At 46.2% G+C, this 6,636-nt stretch overlaps 1 long non-coding RNA gene across 1 annotated transcript; it reads right to left on the minus strand.

The window, feature by feature from the left end:
* Positions 1-4,255: 4,255 nt before the first annotated feature.
* Positions 4,256-5,956, minus strand: LOC132086180 (uncharacterized). The gene is made up of 2 exons (XR_009420368.1): positions 5,234-5,956; positions 4,256-5,135 (listed from the first exon to the last, which is right to left on the minus strand). It is a non-coding gene; the product is annotated as an uncharacterized LOC132086180 (long non-coding RNA).
* Positions 5,957-6,636: the final 680 nt, after the last annotated feature.

Here is a 6,636-nt window from a genome sequence, read left to right on the forward strand (position 1 = left end):
ACCCTTTTGCAAATACGTAATATCGGTGTGAAGGTTGGTGCCCTATCACCACAGTAGCATTCTTATCAAACTGTTTCCCCACCGTAATTACATAATCATAAATATACTGATTACCGATTTGGTCTATAGCGTCCCCATTTACAACTTGCATAGCATAAGGTCTACCATACAAAATTTCAAATGGGCTTAACTTTTCTTTTGATCTTGGTTTGACTCTCAGCCTAAGCAGAGCAATAGGCAAAGCCTGATACCACTGTAAATTAGTCTCCTGGCATATTTTGGCAATTTGCTGTTTGATGAGATGATTCATCTTTTCCACTTGCCCACTGGCCTGTGGACGATAAGGTGTGTGTAGTTGCCATTTGATTTGTAATGCTTTGCTTATTGCTCTCACCACTTTTGCACAGAAGTGTGTACCTCTATCCGAAGAAATGCTCTTTGGTACCCCAAACCGTGGAATAATTTCATTCAACAGTACTTTAGTCACTTCTCTTTCCTTATTTGTCCTACAAGGGAATGCTTCAGGCCACCCAGAAAATGTATCAGTTAGTACCAACAAATACCGAAACCCCCCTTTTCTTGGGAGTTCAGAAAAATCAATTTGCCATACTTCACCTGGGAATTTACCTCGATTTATGGCTCCTTGATATACTTTGGTTCCTGTGTTCGCTCGCACTGGGATGTGACGTGCTTTACAGTAGTAAATAATTTCGGTCCTGCTATCCTGGCTCGCAAATGTTGATAAAGCGGATCTAGACCCCAATGGGCCTTTTCATGCTCCGCCTTCACAATCTGCCACATTATGTTCCCTGGTATTATCAACTGTCCTGTTTCTAATTGTCCCCATCCACTGTCTAACAGTTTACCTGTATTCTTTTGAATCCATCTATGATCTGATTCCTGGTAATCTGTCTGGATATTGGTATCCAGCTCTCCTGGTATTAGGGCCACTATTTCCACTTCTCTATTCCTTGTGGCAGCCAATTTAGCTTCTGTATCTGCCTTCCTGTTCCCTATTTCTGGAATAGTGTTACCTTTCAGATGTCCTTTACAATGCATTATGGCCACTTGTGCTGGGAGTTGGACCGCCTCTAGCAATCGCAGAATCTCTTCTGCATGTTTGACTGTTTTTCCTTGTGTAGTTAATAGTCCTCTTTCTTTCCAGATGGCCCCATGAGCATGTACAACAGAGAAGGCATATTTAGAGTCTGTCCATATATTAATTTGCATGTTTTCTGCCAATTCCAGGGCTCAGGTCAGAGCTATCAGCTCTGCCTTTTGGGCTGAGGTCCCTGCAGGCAAGGGGTTTGACTCAATTACCCTTTCTGTAGTGGTGACTGCATAGCCAGCCATTCTTACTCCTTGCTTCACGAAGCTGCTGCCATCTGAGAACCAGTTGTCCGCACCTTCGAGCGGCTCTTCTTTGAGATCTGGGCGACTGGAGTAGACGGCTTCAATTGTTTCCAGGCAGTCGTGTTCGATGGGTTCTGCTGGGGCTCTCCCTTCTAGAAATGAAGCTGGGTTCACAATGTTAGTTACCTGAATGGTTACGTCATCTGATTCAGCCAAGATGGCCTGGTATTTTAGGAATCTGGAAGGCGACAACCAATGGTTGCCTTTCTGTTCCAGCACAGCCGTCACAGTGTGAGATACTAACACAGTCATCTTCTGGCCCAGTGTGAGCTTTCTGGCCTCTTCTATGTTGATTATCACTGCAGCCACTGCCCTCAGACAGCCTGGCCATCCTTTACTTACTTCATCCAATCGCTTGGAGAAGTAGGCCACAGCTCTCTTGTGTGTTCCCAACTGCTGTGCCAGGACTCCTAGGGCCATCCCTTGTCATTCATGGGAGAACAGCCAGAATGGTTTTGATACATCTGGGAGACCTAAGGCCGGTGCTCTCATTAGCTCCAGCTTCAACTTCTTGAAGGCCCCTTCTGCCTCGGGAGTCCAGACTAGAACATCCTTAGTTTCTTTCAACAAATCGTACAGTGGTTTAGCGAGTATCCCGTACTGGTAGATCCATAGCCGACACCAACCTGTCATCCCCAGAAAGGCGCGCAGATCTCTCACTGTCTCTGGTTTAGGCATTTGACAGATGGCCTCTTTCCTAGCTGCTCCCAGGGATCGCTGTCCTCTGGAGACTTCGTATCCCAGGTACACCACTTCTTTTTGCACCAGCTGTGCTTTCTGTTGAGAGACTCGGTATCCACTTAAACCCAGGAAATTTAACAAGGAAATAGTCCATTCAATGCATTCTTCCTCTGTCACTGTTGCTATTAGGAGGTCATCTACGTATTGCAGAAGGGTGCCATCTCCCAGCGGCCTTTCCCACTGTTCTAATTCTTTGGCTAACTGATTCCCAAAAATCGTAGGGGAGTTCGCCCATCCTTGGGGCAATACCGTCCTGGTAAGTTGGGTCTTTCTTCCTTTATCTACAGATTCCCATTCAAAGGCAAAAATCTTTTGACTCTCGGGAGCTAAGGGAAGGCAGAAGAATGCGTCTTTCAAGTCTAATACGGTGAACCAGGCCAAATTATCCTTGAGTCTAGTTAAAAGCGTGTATGGATTAGCAACTAAAGGATGTAATATCTTGGTTATTTCGTTTACTGCTCTCAAATCCTGAACTAGTCTATAAGCTCCATTAGGTTTCTTTACTGGCAAGATTGGTGTATTAAAATCCGATTCACATTCTACCAATAACCCCAGTTCCAGAAACCTTTTGATTATGGGCTCAATCCCCTTCCTGTCTTCTATTCTCAAAGGGTATTGTTTTCTTACCACCGGTCTTGCCCCGTCTTTAAGTTCAACAACAATCGGTGCTGCTTGTTTTGATTTTCCAGGTATATCAGTAGCCCATACTAATGGGTATGCCTCGCTCAGGACTCGCTCAAAATTGTGATTCTCAGGTTTAGGTTTCACACAACTGATTGTTAGGCTTAGGGCTGTAATCAGTTGTTCTTCTTTTACTTGAAATTCAAATCTGTCCTTTTTGAACTTTATTATGGCTCCCAAGTTCTCTAGTAAGTCTCTCCCTAGTAGAGGTTTTGGTGAATTTGGCAAATACAGAAACTGGTGAATTCCCATTTGTTTCCCAATTTTGTATTTGATAGGTTTCAAAAAGTAAGCTTTTTCTGGTTGGCCTGTTGCTCCCACAACTTGTACAAATTCATCACTTTTAGGTACCAATTCTTGATTTAAAACCGAAAAAGTTGCTCCCGTATCAATCAAAAAAATCCAATTCCTTTTTACCTTCCCCTAGCTCCATTTTAACCAGTGGGTCTGCTAGGGTATGGCCCACCGGTCCCCCTCATTCACTTTCTTGCTGTGTGGTGGTAGTGGTGGCCATTAGCCTTCTCTTTAACTGGGGGCATTCCTGTTTCCAGTGTCCCGTCTGTAGGCAGTATGCACATTGATCTGGCCCTACTCTGGCTGGGTGGGGTTGGAACCTCCCTCCCCCTCTCACTGGGTAGCCTCTACCCCTACCCCTGGTTCCAGGTTCCGAGTAACCTGTCTTCTAAGCTGCCACTGCCACAGCCACTACTCGAGCTATCCTCCTGTCCTCCCTTTTCTTCTCCTCAACTTCTCTATTATTATATACCTTCCATGCCTCATTCAGCAAGGCCTCCAGGTTTTTATTTTCTGGATGTTCAAGCTTTTGCAATTTCTTTCTGATGTCTGGGTTACTCTGTCCCATCATTAATCCTAACAGGTGTTGTTTCCCTTCTTCCGTTGCCGGGTCCAGGGGTGTGTATTGTCTCATGGCTGCCCTAAGTCTATCCAAAAACTCTGACGGGGTCTCATCCTTTCCCTGCCTAATGTCATATAACATCGACCAATTGATAGCCTTAGGGATCGCATTACGCAAGCCCATCGCTATCAGCTTTCTGTACTGCACCAGTCGTCGATAGTGCTCTTCGTTGCCCGGATCCCATTCTGGTTTACTGCTGGGGAAATTATCTTCTAGTCTCCCTGATAATACTTGAGCATGTCGTTTTCCTGTTTCCAATACGAGTTCCCTTTCTGTATCTGTCAATTCTGACAACATCACCTCTATATCTTCCCAATCAATATCTAAATTCTTTGCCATTAATTCAAACCTCTTCGCTACTCCCTCTGGATTCCTCCTGAAGTTCCTTGCCTCATCCCTCCAATTGTTCAGATCACTTGTGGAGAACGGCACCTTTACCCTGGTCCTTTCTCCTACCATTGGCATAAGTTGTTGGAGAGGAGCTATTGTATGGTTCCGTTCCTCTTCTTGCTTTGCTTCCCTCCGTGCCACAGATCTGGTATAATACGAATGACTAGTCCCTTCCCCAGGATCTTCCTGTGCCTCAATGTCTTCCCTATTCTTTCTCTTCTCTTTTCTCTTTCCCTTTCCCTGTTCTTCATCTTCACCTTCTATTTCTGTTAACTCTTTTCCTACTACCCCCCTGGCATGGTTTACACAGTCCAGCCGCGCCTCGCTCTGCATCTGTCGCCTTTCTTCCCGCATCTGCTGGCGCCTATCCTGTTCCGGGCTACTGTCCTCATCTTCTGTTCCCCTTCCATCTCTCTTATCCTCTATCTGAATTATTATATTCAGCTTCTGTGAGTTGTTCTCTGCCTCCCTTTCGCATGTCTCAGTGTCATTCTTCTCACTATACCTTAGCTTAGAGACGTTGCCTCCTAGTGAGTTATCCCCAGTCCTCGGTGTGCTGGTTTCTATTCTACAGGTACCTGATTTCCCAAAACCTCAATTTCTGGGTGTACTACCATCCCCATATGGACTTAGTTCGGGGAGGCTGCGTGTCTCCCCTCGACTCTCTGTTCCATGTGGGCTGCCTTCTTCCCTCTCAACTTCTAATCTGGGTGGGTTGTCAGCATCCCTGTAGCTTCCCGACCCCTGTGGACTATCTGGTCCCTGCGGGCTGCTTTCCCTCTTGTCCATCCCCGATTTTAATGGACTATCCTCCTCCCAAGTGTTATCTAGTTTCTGAGGACTGTGCCCAAACTTAGATTTCCACCATCGTTCCAGCTCCTTTAAGGGGCTAGGATCCCCTTGTTCCTCCTTTGGCCTGGGAAGAGGCCCTTCCCGTCCTGGGGCGAATGGATGGTATTCCCACAGGCTTATTTCGCTCTCCTTTCCACTATCCCTTCTTGTCAATTTAAGACATTGTTGCCCAATGCTACATGCATCACAGCACCGTTCTTTAGGCTTTGAACCTTTCTTATCTTTTTCCAGGGCTAGTACTAGGGGGTCCTGAGGTGCTACATTTACCCCGCACTCTTTTTGCCACTCCGGTTTATTTCTTAGGGTAAAGAACATGTCAGCATACATCACTTCGTCCCATTCTTAAGTCGGCGAAGGAAAAGCATCAATTGCAAAATAGTATTATAATTAGTTGTTCCCTCCGGCGGCCATTTCTCATTGTCATCTAACTTGTACAATGGCCACCACTGCGTACAATATTTAAGGAGTGTCTTTTTACTTATGTTTCCCCCCGGGATCCCTCCCAAGTCCTTCCAGTGTTTTAGGATACATCCTAAGGGGGTTTTCATATTTACGTCCTTACTCTGTTGACTTCCCATAGTTATTCCCTGTGTTGGTTTAACACTTCACACACAATTTTCAGTCGCTTTTGTCCTGGCTTCTCGCGTCGCAGCGATGCTGCGTCTTATTCACTCTCAACCATACACGCGCACCTTTATAAAGGAATTCCTACCTTATGGTCTATATCAGAACAGACTGTTACCAGGTTTGGTCACGCGAGGTCACCTACAGACCGTGAGACACCGGTTTGCCAGATTCGTGCAATCGCAACCGTAGACAGTGTAACAATTGCAGGGGGTCACAATTTTCTTCCGGATATCTATCAACTTATTCTCTTCTAAAAAATTACAGAGAGAGCGGCAAGATGTTTTCTGTAAGATTTTGCAACAAACACATAGAACAGACACAAAAGATCACCGGCTGACAGACCTCTTCAGATAGCAGTTTCAGTTCTTAACCCTTAATTCACAGTATTACAACATCAAACACAATGTTAAAACAGTTTCCCACATAATAAGAACAAACCAAAGATACGAAAAAAATATTCCTTCCAGCAGGACTCTAACCTGCGTTTCTATTACCGGGCCTCTAACCCAGCAGGACTCTAACCTGCGTTACCCAGCAGGACTCTAACCTGCGTTTCTATTACCGGGCCTCTAACCCAGCAGGACTCTAACCTGCGTTTCTATTACCGGGCCTCTAACCCAGCAGGACTCTAACCTGCGTTACCCAGCAGGACTCTAACCTGCGTTTCTATTACCGGGCCTCTAACCCAGCAGGACTCTAACCTGCGTTACCCAGCAGGACTCTAACCTGCGTTTCTATTACCGGGCCTCTAACCCAGCAGGACTCTAACCTGCGTTTCTATTACCGGGCCTCTAACCCAGCAGGACTCGTTACCGGGGCGTCCCCCAGCTTTCCCTTCGGGCGGTCACGTCTGACCCCCGTTTCCCTACAAAACCAATAAACAATTAAAATACCTCTTAACTGAAGCAGGAGATGCAGGGAACCCTCCGTCCACCAAGGCGCCGGTCCAGGGGGGGTCTCTTCTGACAAAAAAATTCGTCAGGGGCGCCCAGAGAATCCCGACCCCGGACCCGGCC

This window comes from Ammospiza nelsoni, chromosome W (assembly GCF_027579445.1).
Source record: "Ammospiza nelsoni isolate bAmmNel1 chromosome W, bAmmNel1.pri, whole genome shotgun sequence".
Taxonomy (NCBI): domain Eukaryota; kingdom Metazoa; phylum Chordata; class Aves; order Passeriformes; family Passerellidae; genus Ammospiza; species Ammospiza nelsoni.